At 44.6% G+C, this 13,500-nt stretch overlaps 1 protein-coding gene across 1 annotated transcript in view; it reads left to right on the top strand.

Annotated features, from left to right (window-relative positions):
• The window catches only part of SLC1A3 (solute carrier family 1 member 3), a 79,573-nt gene that overhangs the window by 10,527 nt on the left and 55,546 nt on the right, over positions 1–13,500 (top strand). The window lies entirely within an intron of this gene.

The raw sequence follows: 13,500 nt of genomic DNA, 5'->3' as shown, positions 1-13,500 counted from the left end.
AGTGTTTTCCAGTCCATGGACTGTGCCATCAGAAGGACCTTTTCCCTCTGCCCACGACCTCCCAACCCATCCTGTCCGATCTAACAAGCAGCCTTTTCCTCGTGTGTTGAATTCTTGAGAACCATCAAGTGCGTGACTCTGGAGGGGATGACCACGGTTTGAGGACACACGTGAGGGAGGCACACCTCTCCAGAAGCCGCTGCCGCCTGCCAGCCTTCTGCCTGACCCTGCAAATCAGAGGAGGGACATCGTTGGCCTTTGTTTTTGCGATCGAGTCAACAAGGTTGGGCAGAGCCCACACCGCCGTTTGGAAGAGGCTACTGGAATGTAAGCACCACCTTTTCCAAGTCGTACGTTCCAGGTCTTGGAGCGCTCGCTATTTGTGGCACACGGGGATGCTATCAGTCATCACGTGTCTGGCCTGGCAGCGAGGTGAGCGTGTGGGTGCTGAGAGATGAGGAAACACGTGGAGCGCTTCGGGACACAAAGTTCAGCCCTGGTGCTCACCGAGGATAAAAATCATGTCTCATGTCAAGCGTCAGTGCTATTAAAGTTGCCCAGAGCTTATCCCCCAGACCAGGAAGATTCCTACCACTGTGCCCAATCGAGAGATACACTCAAGCCCTTGCCAGGTGGCTCAGTTGGTTGGAGCATCACCCCGGTATGCCAAGGTTGCAGGTTTGATCCCCGGTCAGGGCACATACAAGAATCAGACAATGAATACCCAAATAACTGAAACAACGAATTGATGTTTCTCTCCCGCCTCCCTTTTCCCCCTTCCTCTCTCTCCTCCCTTCCTCTCTAAAGTCAATAAATTAAAATTTAAAAAAAAAGAACAACAACAACAAAGAGAGATATACCCAAGCGGTTTTGAAACGAGAGAAGAGTCAATAATGCCAGAACTCGATAAAGGAAGCGGTACCCTGGATGAATTAAGGGAAGGTGGGGAAAGGCGCTCCTTGTTTTCTCTGTGCGCCGTATCAAAGATTCGAAGGTAAATTTAGGAGCAGCGAGTTGAAAGGCACGCTGGAGTTTTGAATTTCAAGACTGGGTTTCTGTCTCCAAAGGAGGCCGCTCCATTCTTCTTGTCCCCAAAGAGACTTCTCCGGTTCTCCGGCAGCGCTTCCAGCCCGCCCGCTGCCGCGGCTTCCCAGGGGGAACACAGTGGGCCGTCAGTGAGCCACTTTGTGCTCAGCTTCGTGTAAGACGAAGCTCATTTGTCCCTAATGAGAGTGGAGACGGGCGGTCGCTGCCCTTCTCACCCGGCTTCGACACACATCGCATCACTGGACATTCCGTCTTTAAAGCGAGGAGGGCAAAACCCCGGGGATATCTATGCTTGCCCGTGTCTTCAGCGTCTTGATGAATGTGAGAGTAAAGGAGGGAGGTCTTTTAAGAAACTGCCCCTGACCAAAGTTGTCTTATTTATTTTTTCGGTTTTGTGTTCTTGGATTCGCTTTCTTTTTTTTTTAAGATTTTATTTTATTTTTTTAGAGAGGGAAGGGAGGGAGAACGAGGGAGAGAAACATCAATGTGCGGTTGCTGGGGGTCATGGCCTGCAACCCAGGCATGTACCCTGACTGGGAATCAAACCTGTGACACTTTGGTTCGCAGCCTGCGCTCAATCCACTGTGCTATGCCAGCCAGGGCTGGATTCGCTTTCTTAAGGCAAACGGAGTAGTTGTGCAAACAAAGCCGAGGTTCAGTACGCTTCCCAGGGCGCTGCGATGCTCCATACAAGGTGATGGGTGGGGAACGAGCGTGGTACCTCTGCCCCGTGGCTCACGGCATGCATTCTCAGCGCCGTGTTCTTGCGACTGCGACAGCACACTGGTGGAAGCAGCACGTGAGCCTGTAGGGATTGAGTTCAAAGTTTTTTTAGATTCACTTCCTTGTCTCCAGAAAAAAAAAAAAAAAGCTGTTTGGTCAGAAAGCGACCCGCTCACCATAAATTGGAGCACCTGTGACCTTCCTCTTCGTGGCCCAAGTGAAGTCAACTCATTGTTAAAGCGAAATAAAGCAGGATTGGAAGAAACCAAGCCAGACCCAAAGTGACTTTTTAGAAAGATCAAAGTGTCTAGCAGAAGAGATGTAGCATACAATTCAGTTAGATTTATTTTTTAGTCGTGGACCACTTCTTTTTACTTTTTCATTTTGTTGTTTTACTTATGAAATAAATGCATTTATACTGCCCCAAATCAAAAAGCACAAAATGGCACAGAACGAAAGAGTAGAAATGTTCCACCCACCCCTTCCCAGGTATTTGGTTCGCCCAGTTACAAGTGTCTTGTGTGCCTTTAGAGGTATTTTATGAGCACAGAAGTAAATACTTTTTTTTGCCTTTTGTGTACAAATGGTGGCATATTGCATATAGCCCACCTCACACCTCGTTTTTTCACTCTACCGTAGTTCTTGGGTATTATTTCTCATTAGCACACAGAAAGCCTCCTCATTCTCCCCCGGGGCTACATTTATGGGTGTACCACGCTGTATTTCAGCAATTCCCCGTTGATGGACACTTAGGTTGTTCCCAACCCTTAGATATTATTTTTAAAAACAATTTTTTGTAGGAATTACTCATCCAGGTAACTGTGAGATGCATTCCTAGAAGTGAAATTGCTGAGACTGAGGGTACACACATTTGTGATTTGGATAAGTATTGCTAATTTGCACCCCATAGAGGTTGTAATTTCCTCTCCCAAACTGGGATTTAAAAAACAGGTTGGGCCCCTGCTGCCGCTGCCACAGGTGAGGATGAGTGGACTTTGTCATTTGTGGGGGCTGCAGCCAAACGACACAGGAAAAATGCATAAGGGGAACTTAGCAACATTACTTATACTTCATTTCCAGTTTCTACTCACTCAGAACAATACTTTTCACCAGAAAGGAAGGTAACAAGGTTCTGATGATTTTATTTCTGATAATTTTTGTTTCTCAAATAGAAGATTTTTTTTCAAAGATTTTGTTTATTTACTTTTAGAGAGAGGAGAAAGAGAGGGAGGGAAACAGAAATGTGCGAGAGATACGGTACATCAATCAGTTGCCTCTCACATACTCCCTACTGGGAACCTGGCCTGCCACCCAGGCAGGTGCCCTGACTGGGAATCGAACCCACAACCTTTCAGTTCGCAGGCCAGCACTCAATCCACTGAGCCACACCAGCCAGGGCTAGAAGATTTTTTAATTTAAAAAAAATTTTTTTTTCTGTCAGCAGTTTGAGTTTCAGCATCATGTAGAAGATTTTTTTAAATGACAATGTCTTGGGCCTTGACAAGAGCTGCTGGATTCTTTGTAAACTGAATTACCATTGCACACAGCCTACCTAAGTGCAGTATTAGGAAGAGAGCCCCAGGCTTTTCATGTCCCCTGGTAGAGATGTCTCTCAGGTGGCATGCCCCGTGCACTAGAGTCCCCGGCTGTGCCCTGCTTGGTCATCAGTCACTCCGGGCTGGTTCTTCTGGCCACCATGGGTGGAACAAGGCTGCAGCAGGTGGGAACACCTCCAGCAACAGGAAATACCAAAGGACAAAAGAGTGAGCCAAGCCAGGGCCCAAATCTCTGAAGGACGTGGGAACTGGGTGGGGGTGGGGGGTTGAAAGGTTACCTCAAACGCTAGCTTCTCACCAGAAAATGCCTGGAAGTCTGGGCTGAAACAAAAGACCAGGGGCCGGCAGACTCCTTTTGCAGGTAAATTCATTAGTATGCCCTTGACCTCTTTGTGAAAACAATGTAATGGAACTGTACCTCCACCAGCTTCGTCAGGCTGGTATGAGACGGGCTTAGGACGTCTGCAAATTGGGCTACAGCCTAGTTCTGATGAAACAACGCTTTTATTCACTCTCTCAAGTAGTTATTTATCTCATGCCTGTCTTAATAACTGTAATGGCAAATTTGACAGCATTTTTTACTTTGCATTTTTTACTTTACATTTTTCATATGCATTATCCAGGACTTTAGAACTCATTAGAAGAAACAAGATGAATTCTTATAAAGAAGCTAAGCTTTATAATGCCTTTTATGGTTTATATGGTTCTTTTCAACTTCAAACATTTAGCTGAGAATATTGAAGTTTAAGAGGATCTTAGATACTGCCTATTGCTATCAATCCCTCCCATTTTTTCACATTTTTTTTTCAGAGGCTCAAAATGCTTATGTGATTGGAAGGTGAGGGCTGTGGCCACAGGCACATCAAAGTTTGGGACTGCATTCTGCCAACGTCGCTTAGTGGCCGTGTAACCTTGGAGAAGTAGCTTATTCCTTCTGGGGCTCGGTCTCCTCATCTACCCGATGCTGATATTAAATCCTGCAGGTTAGATATGAAGGCTAAGTCATTTCAGTAAAGTATTTACCAGCATCATTTACTGGCAGTATCAGGTCCAGAAACCTCGTCTCTGACTCTCAGTTGGTGATCTTTCTACAGCATCTGTCACACAGGCTGGCCGTCACATTCAGAAAACCCACCTTGTGATAGAGTTAGAGATCAGGAGCTACCACTCCTCGTTTGTGAACCCAGAAATCTAAGCATAAGAGAAATCATAGTTCGCTCAAGAACCAGTTTCATGGATCAGGAGAGAGAAATCACGCTGTGGAAGAGAGGGATGCCCTAGGAGCAGACTCCCATGCTCACGGAGGGCAGTGGGGAATGGGATCGACTGCGGAACACAGCACCCCCTCCATCCAGGAAACTGTTCAACAGCAGCTGGGGGGCAGGCACTCATGGATACTGGTCACCCCAAAGGGAACAGTCCACCTGTCTGTTCGTTCAACAGTGTATTAGCACCTACTGTGCCAGGAGCTGATTTGAGGGCTCAGTACACAGTGAACGAAATGGAAAAAACAAACAATTAAAACCTCTGATCTTGAGCTTATATTTTAGCAGACAGAGTTAATAATAAACAGTGTGATAAATTAGAAAATTATATTGTATTTTGCAAGGTGGTAAGAACTACTGAAACAAAGCCAGATGAGGAAGAAGAAAGTTCAAAGTAGGCCTTATGAAGAAAGATGACATTTGAATTGTTTTTTTAATTATATTTAATTGATTATTCTATTACTGTTGTCCCAGTTTTTCCCCCTTTGCCCTGCTCCACCAGCACCCCCCACTCCCTCAGGCAATTCCCACACCTTTGTTCATGTCCATGGGTCATGCATATAAGTTCTTTGGCTACTCCATTCCCTATACTGTACTTTATGTCCTCATTCTGTAACTACCTATTTGCACTTCTTAATCCGCTCACCTCTTCACCCATTCCCCCACACCCCTCCATCTGGCAACCATCAAAATGCTCTCTGTATCTATGATTCTGTCCCCGTTCTTCTTATTTGCTTAGTTTGTTTTTTAGATTCAATTGTTGGTAGATATGTATTTGTTGACATTTTATTGTTCACAATTTTGATTTTCTTTTTCTTTAATAAGTTCATTTAATATTTCATATAATAGTAGTTTGGAGAATGATGAATTCCTTTCGTTTTTTTCTTGTCTGGGAAGCTCTTTATCTGCCCTTCGATTCTACATGATAGCTTTGCTGGGTAGAGCAATCTTGGCTGTAGGTCCCTGCTTTTCATGACTTGGAATATTTCTTGCCAGTCCCTTCTAGCCTGCAAAGTTTCTTTTGAGAAGTCAGCTGACAGTCTTATGGAAACTCCCCTGTAGGTAACTAACCCCTTTTCTCTTGCTGCTTTTAAGATTTTCTCTTGTTTCTTTTAAGATTCTCTCTTTATCTTTAACCTTTGGCATTTTCATTATAATGTGTCTTAGTGTGGGCCTCTTTGCCTGTATCTTGTTTGGGACTCTCTGTGCTTCCTGGACTTGCATGTCTATTTCCTTCACCAAAGTAGGGAAGAACAAGAAATTGGAAATCTATTTGAAAAAAAATAAAAGAAAACTTCCCTAATTTGGTGAAGGAATTTGAACTAAGTCTTAAAGGAAGTAAACCTTGTGACTATATGGGAAGAATGTTCTAGGCAGAGGGAAGAGCCAGCACAGGGCCCTCAAGAGGGATCACATCAACGAGGAAGCAGAAATTGGAACAGAGGTGAGGGGGAGGGGAGAAGGAGATGAGTTCTGGGCATCGTGGAGCTAGGGAAGCAGGCCAGGTGCAGAAATTTTGCACGGCCTGACCCTTTCACTCCACTTGAGATGGAGAGCCACTGGAGGGAGCAGAGAGGAGTGACATTGTGACCTAGGTTTTGTTTTTTTTTTTTCTTTAAGATGAATGACAGCTTTTTAAAAAGATGTTTATTTATTTATTTTTAGAGAGGGAAGGGAGGGAGAAAGAGAAAGAGAGAGAAACATCAATGTGCGGTTGTTGGGGGCCGTGGCCTGCAACCCAGGCATGTGCCCTGACTGGGAATCAAACCTGTGATGCTTTGGTTTGCAGCCTGCGCTCAGTCCACTGAGCTACGCCAGCCAGGCCTGACCTAGGTCTTACAAGGGGCCCTCTGGATGTTATGTTGGGAGCAGACTCTAGGGGGACCACAGTGGGAGCAGGGAAACCAGTTAGAAGGCTACTGCAGTAGTCCAGGCAAAAAAGAGAGTGAGGTTTAAACCTTGGAGGCTTCTTGTGTATAAATTGGGGGAGGGAGAACTGAGGCGTGCCGAAGGTCACATGGAGGGGAAAAGCCAGGGCTAGAACTAGAATCCGAACTTCACTCACTCACCGAACACCTGGAGAGCATCTTCACCAGGAGCTTGTCTGTCCCACAGAAGAAGCGGCTCAGTCAGGAGGCCTGGAGACTTTGCAGGTTAGACAGCCCCCTGTCCTCTGTCTGCGGCTCACTTGTGAGTGCGGGTGGGACCTGTGACTTTGCTTCCAACCAAAGAAATATGGCAAGGGTGATGGATGTCACTCTGGCGATTTTGCCGCATCACATGTCATAGCTAACACATGACATCTCATGATAGTTGTAACCTTGAGACAAATTAGTGCTAGGTGTGTGGTGTTGTTACAAAAATGAAAAAAAATTCCTAGCTGGGAAGTCGTGTTTTTTTGTATAAAACCAGTGGTCCATTGTCAACAAAAATATTGATACTGTTATTTCCTTGGGCCATCTTGCATACCAGTGGCAGCACGGTGCCATCTCTGGCTAGAGATCAGTAGACCAAGTTTTTTGTGAGTTTCAGACTGAGTGCCTGTTGACTGGTTTGTGGTGTAAGGCTGGCAAGCGAGTGGGCCCGTCTTGGTGGGCGTTTGGTAGTTTTCCTATGTCCAGCCTCAGAGTGTGAAGTCTTTCAAGATCAATGCATGATTACTTTAGATTCTCTTCTGGCATATGACCTCTTTAGGGGCATCATCTCTTTTTCTGGAGAATTTTGCATTTTGAGAAATAATTCCAGAAGGCACTGGTCTGCCAATCTGTGTATGATCCAGTTTGGAGATGAGGTAGGAACTTCAGTAGTATTTCACTGCTTCAAACTCCAGCATTTACTGAAAGATCAATTGGGTGGTTTGGTCCAAATTTTATTTCAAACTGTGATGCCTTCTTTTACTTTTAAATATTTTCTGACCTTTTAATATTCTTAGAATTTTTTTTCAAAGTAAATATGGACCCCATTCTTAAAATAAGTCTTAACTTTTAAGTTGTGTGTGTGTGTTTGGCTTCCAACAGCAAGCCCACGAGGCCTCCTCGCTGCGGCTCCGGTGCACGTATTGTGTCCTGGTTCAGAGAGGGAAGTGATATTTAATCTCCCAAAGAAGCGTTTGTTGTATAGGCTCCCCAGGGGAAACAGCAAACCCCCGAAGGACTCTCTTCTCGAGCTTTGTACATGAGAAGAGAAAAATAAAAATGCATCCTTTTTTTTTTTCATAGCATTCAACCAGCAGGATTAATTTTGAGCACCTTAAACCTTCCAGTTAAGATATTTCCTAGAGTCTAGAAATCTGGTTAAAATGCTAAAACGGGACAAGAGAGGACTGTGGACCCAGAGGGCGCCCTGTGGACAGTGCCGGCGCATCCGTGTATGGCAGGATGCCACCGAGATGGCAGCTTAGCAAAGTGTGCTTCAGCCCTACCAAATCCCATCGGGAAGTCACTCTGACTGTTATTATTACTGTTATTGGTAGTTTTCCAGAATAATCCATTCTCTTTTGCATGGCCGTAAAGGGTTTTATTAGCTCTGGGAATAGCAATCGTGCTTCAAAGACACACCCACCAGTGCAGCTCCGCTCTGCCGAGGAGCGCCGAGGCAAGGCAGGCCTCCCTGCGCGCCGCCTCCCATTGGTCAGGAGGGCAGGGAGGGGACTCCGAGAAGCCTGTGAGTCGGGCTGTGAGAACGTGTGTCAGGGAAAGTTTTTGTCATGGCTGGCACAAAACAGAATCAGAAACCCGAATGGCTTACCCCAAAAAAGCAGCCTTCGCGTGCTGAGCCCTTCCTCTTGATCTGACGCCCATAGCTGGGGCTGACCTCATCGCACCGCTCACGGTGCCCGTCGGAGCAGGGAGCTGGGGAGAAAGAAAAAAAAAAAAGACTTTTGTGTATTCATGGCACAGATGGATTGAAAAATGCTAGGTGTTGACTTCCTTAAATAAAATCAACAAAACGGTTTCCCACTTGAAGCTCTACATTTAGTGAACCTAATTCAAAATAGGGGGAAAAAAAACAGGCTTTCACTTGGGCGCTCGAGATGAGTGCCGTGACCGTGGGGAGGCGGTGAGCCCAGCTCGGTGAGGGCGAGCGTGGGGCCTGGCGCTGGACAGCGCCGGCAGAGGTGAAGACTACCTCGACTGGCCCTGGCCCAGGGGGAGCACCCCGCCCCGCTCTGTGTGGTTTGGGCAGTGCGCCTGGCCTCGCAGTGACTCCGGTTTTTCCTCTGGGAGCCCTGGCCTCCGTGGGGTCTGGGAGGCAGCGTGCTGGTGAGCCTCCTGCCTGTGCTGAGGACCGTTAGCTGTCATCATTATGCATGGGAAGCACGTTTTAGGTAATATCCCTTTCACCTTTGCTGCTGACGGTTTCCAAGAATTAAAGCGTGTGCCCTGGAGGGAAAAGGCGGGCCAGTTTAATTAACATATTTTATATAAGTTTATTTAATCCCATTAAAAGGGATTTAGCGTAACCCTTTTTTTTTCCAACAGTGACCTTGGACAGGTAACCGTATGCTGAAGTCCGTGTGGGTAGGAGCTGTGATGGGTCCCAGGTTGTGCTGGGTGCCTCCTGGACGCCTCCAGTGGAGATGAGATCATTCCTCCAATGCTTCCACAGTTTAGGGGTCAGAGATGCTGGGGACCCAGGAGCCAGGCTCATTTGAGAATTGTTCTGGGGCCCAGGCTACGAGGATATGTTTGTGTCTGAGAGGCGCTGAAGTGGAATAGAAGGCTTTGTTTAGAATCCCCCCTTACGAGCTCCGTACCCTTGAGCAAGTTAACCAATGTCTGAGCATCAGTGTCCTCGTGTTGCAAATGAACACAACAATATCTACCTCCTAAAGGGGCGAGGAGGATCAGGCCACCACTAACCCATAGTAAGGCCTCAATAAGGCCTTATTTTCCCTCCCCCACCATGATCTCTTCTCCAGGAGTGGACAGGGCTCACCTGGTAAACCCAGAGATAGTAAACAGGCCAGAAGCACAGTCAGGGAGAAAGCTCCTTTAAAGTATTAACATTGTTTATTATTCTGTAAACAACTCCTGTCCTCAAAGCATTTGACTGGAACTGTCCCTTATAAATAAGTGATGTCTCCTCTGCCACTGCTACTACGAATAGGAGCTTTTAGAAAATGCGGGTTCCACACTGAAGAATGTAAAGAGACGAAGACATTCTAGAGTTGTTGGTGTCAGGGCTGTGCTCCCAAGCAAGACCAGCTTGTCGACTGGAAGGAGACAGAAGGGAAATATCAGCACCCCCTTGAGCCTTTGGCTCCCTGGCCGGCTTGCTGCTGCTCTGTTGGATATTTAAGAGACGTCGTCACTCCCACGTTGCCCAGCACCGTTCATGGAGCTGGCCGAGTTTCGCTCTAAGACTGGGATGAAAAGCGGTTGCCCTGAGCCAACATGGGGTTCGCTGAGGGGCGAGGAGAGGAGGTGCACACACAGCCGGTGCTGTTGTAGAGAGGGGAGTAGGGTCAGTGTGGGCAAAGGCGAGACTTGGGGGATGGGATCAGGTGCCCCTAGTGTGACAAAGAATAATCCCCCCTCCATCCACACTGACTTAGCTCTTGCTCCTAGACTCTGTATGACTAATAGAGCAGCTATTCTATCCATTTTTTTTCTAAATTATAACTTAAATAGTTTTACTGAACTAGCCTGGATCCTATCCACCCCTGGAAATGTTGCATACAAATAAATACATTCCTAGAAATAGCCGACGTAGAGATGAATTTATAAAACCAACCCTGTCTTAAATTGTTACTTGGAGGATATCGAAAATTCCTAATAGCTTGAATAGCTCAGATTCCAACTGGCCAAAATGAGCTTCTTGTGTTTCCTGTGCATATTTTTTTTTTGTTATGATTGAATGGCAGAAGTTTAAATGCTTTTAAATAAAGGTCAGAAAACAATCAACTCCAGTGAAATTACATTTGACTGGAAGTAAAGTAAAATTTATACACCTTTACTGATTTGCTTGTTATAAGGTGAAGCACTTATCTCACTGTGACTTGGCCTCTGTATGAACAAGCAGGAAGATCCAGGTATAACCAGAGCCTCATATAATTCCCGTGGTGCCGGGTTGAATACGCTCACTGTAACTCAGACTTCAATGCCATACCTAGACCAAGTTCAGGAAGATTACAAGTTAAGTATGTTGAAGCAAGCAAACCATCAAAAACGGAAAATGAGTTAAAGATTTATTAAATTTGGGAGGGGGAGAGACACTAAAATTTATAACTCTTTTCCCCCTGGGGATCAAACTGCCAACCTAGGTTATGTGCCCTGACCATGAATTGAACCTGCAGCCTTTTGCTACCCAGTCCGGCATTTATAGTTCTCTCTCTTTTTTTAAAGATTTTGTTTATTTTTTAGAGAGAGGGGAAGGGAAGGAGAAAGACAGGGAGAGAAACATCAATGCGTGGTTGCCCCTCACATGCCCACAACTGGGGACCTGGCCCACAACCTAGGCATGTGCCCCGACTGGGAATTGAACAGGTGACCCTTTGGTTCGCAGGCCTGTGCTCAATCCACTGAGCTATACCAGCCAGGGCCATTTATAGCTCTTGAAGAAATCATCTAATAAAAAAAGGTACACTGATATTTAACAAAAGTGAAAAAATACCCGTATATTTTAAAATAATAATATATGGCAGGCAAATGAGTAAAATAGTTTTAGCAAATATTTTATACATAGGCAAAGGGTAATTATCTTGATTATATAAAGAACCTATACCAAATACATATATACACATATAAACAAATTATTTGGATTTAGAAAACATTTGGGGAAGATAGAATTAGGAGAAATGGTCAACATTGTTAGATAACAAGTGAATTCAAAGGAAAACAAAAATGCATTCTGTTTACTCATCACACTTATAAATGTTGCTTGTTTTAACAATTTTGTATGATAATACACCTAGCTTCTGAGGTATAGGAAATAAAGTCTTCTCATTCACTAATGGAGCCCTAAACTGCTATGGCAACCTGTTGGGAAAGCAATTGGATAACATGAATTGGGGAGGTCATATTCATTAATTCACTGGTTTCCTTTCTCTAAGCTACACTAAAAATATATATTCCTAGATATAAAACAGCCTATATGTATTCATCATGGTGTTCTTTACAAAGATCAAAAATGCCTAACAACCTAACTGTTCAACAACAAAGTATCAAGTAAATTTTAATACAGTCATTGGGTCTGATGTCATGAGGTTGAAGCTGATCATGACCATACATGGAAAAGTGTATTGCACGTGATTCCCATGGAACATTCTGGAAAGAAACTCACAGAAGCACTAACAGTGGTTGTCTTTCCCCTGCTTGGAGAGGTAGGGAGTATGTGAGGTGGTCCGGAATGTGAGACCTGAGTCCAAACGCCGTGGGTTTGAATCCCAGCTCTGCCACTTGAGTAGCTAGTTGACTTTGATATTGAGTAGTGATTGGAACTGGGCAAGTTTTAAGTTCACTATGATGAGATTTCTCCACCATTAAGTTGGTGATTAAACAGTACTTACCTCCAGGATTTTTTGTGAGGATTAAATTTTCTAATACTAGTAAAGTCCTGCCAACAGTATTTGGAATATACTTAGAGCTCGGTGAAACATTAGCTATTTGCTATTTAAGTGGTAGAACCAATATGGGCAGACTTTTGCGACACTTTTCTACATTTTCCAAATGAACTTTGCTCTCTTGAATGTAGTACTGTTACATTGGAGAGCAGGGAGCAGAATTTTCCTAAAGGTCCTAAAAACTGGGTCAGCTAGATTTTCTAGTCACATAGATTCAGACCCTTAACTGGAGTGTCACAGTATGTAATCAAAACATAGATGCTTCATGGTTGCTGTGGCCCAAGAGCTGACACTGGAGTTGCAGTGACAGTTGAAATGAACTTCTGTCCCACTTCATAAGAAGTTGGGATTGTTCAGTTTCCTTAAAGGACAGCTTGCATTCTTTGGAATAGCTTGTGTTTACCTAGTATTCTCTCCCCATCCCCTAACCAGTACCTTCTAGACAACCCAACACTTCTCTATAACACATATTTTAGTAACAGCTGTGCCAAAAAGAATTGAATATATTTACAATAATGGAGTAACCAAATTGTCTAGGGCAAGGAAAGCAAATCAGGGAAATAGGAGAAGGAGTACATGTATTCAATACCTTTGTTAATTTCCAAACATTTCCAAAGATAGCATGCATAATTGGATTTATCTATAAAGTTATTATTTTAAAAACATTTTTTAAATTTCCAAGAGCAGAAGGGTAATTAAAGAGAAAAGTGCTTTCTCTTTCCCCTGATTTCCCCTAAGTTTTTAGAGAAAATTTTTGGGGAAAAGTCTCTGCCCATTTTGCGGTCTTCTCCTGCCAGCAGCTAACAAGTCTGTACAATACAGTTGCCAAGGCGACATCGAGACCATGAAGACAGAAAATGGGGTGTGCAGGGAGGGAAATGATGGAGATGGATTAGCAGTGTGAATAAGAAGATTTTTTTTTTAATTGGAAAAAATGAAATGATACTACCCTTTAGAAGTGGTTATGCCAGCCGTTCCAACACCCACTGGTATGAAGGGTCTTCATTATAACAAGGCCTTGATTGTTGTGCATGGCCTTGTTCAGAGATACATCATGCTCCGTAGTGATGCCCCAATCTTGGGAACTCTGTACTGAGCCATGTCAAAATTGATTCCCCTGCATTCAAGTTAGGCAAAGAAATTTTTCATTTGCTAAAACCAGGAACAGTAGGGTTTTTTTCCCCCTCTAAGTTCTACTTGAAGCCCTGGACTCAGCCAGACCCTTCCAGTCTGACTGATAACGAAGGCCACACCCCTTCCTCTGCAAACAGCACAGATATCTGTTGCTCAAATAAATCGACTCTTTTGTCGGACAGGCACGTCCCGGGCAAGCATTGTGCTCATT

The sequence above is a fragment of the Phyllostomus discolor genome, chromosome 3 (genome assembly GCF_004126475.2).
Source record: "Phyllostomus discolor isolate MPI-MPIP mPhyDis1 chromosome 3, mPhyDis1.pri.v3, whole genome shotgun sequence".
NCBI classification, from domain to species: Eukaryota; Metazoa; Chordata; class Mammalia; order Chiroptera; family Phyllostomidae; genus Phyllostomus; species Phyllostomus discolor.
The sequence above is the reverse complement of the archived record's forward strand: the minus strand, read 5'-3'. Positions and strand labels throughout refer to the sequence as shown.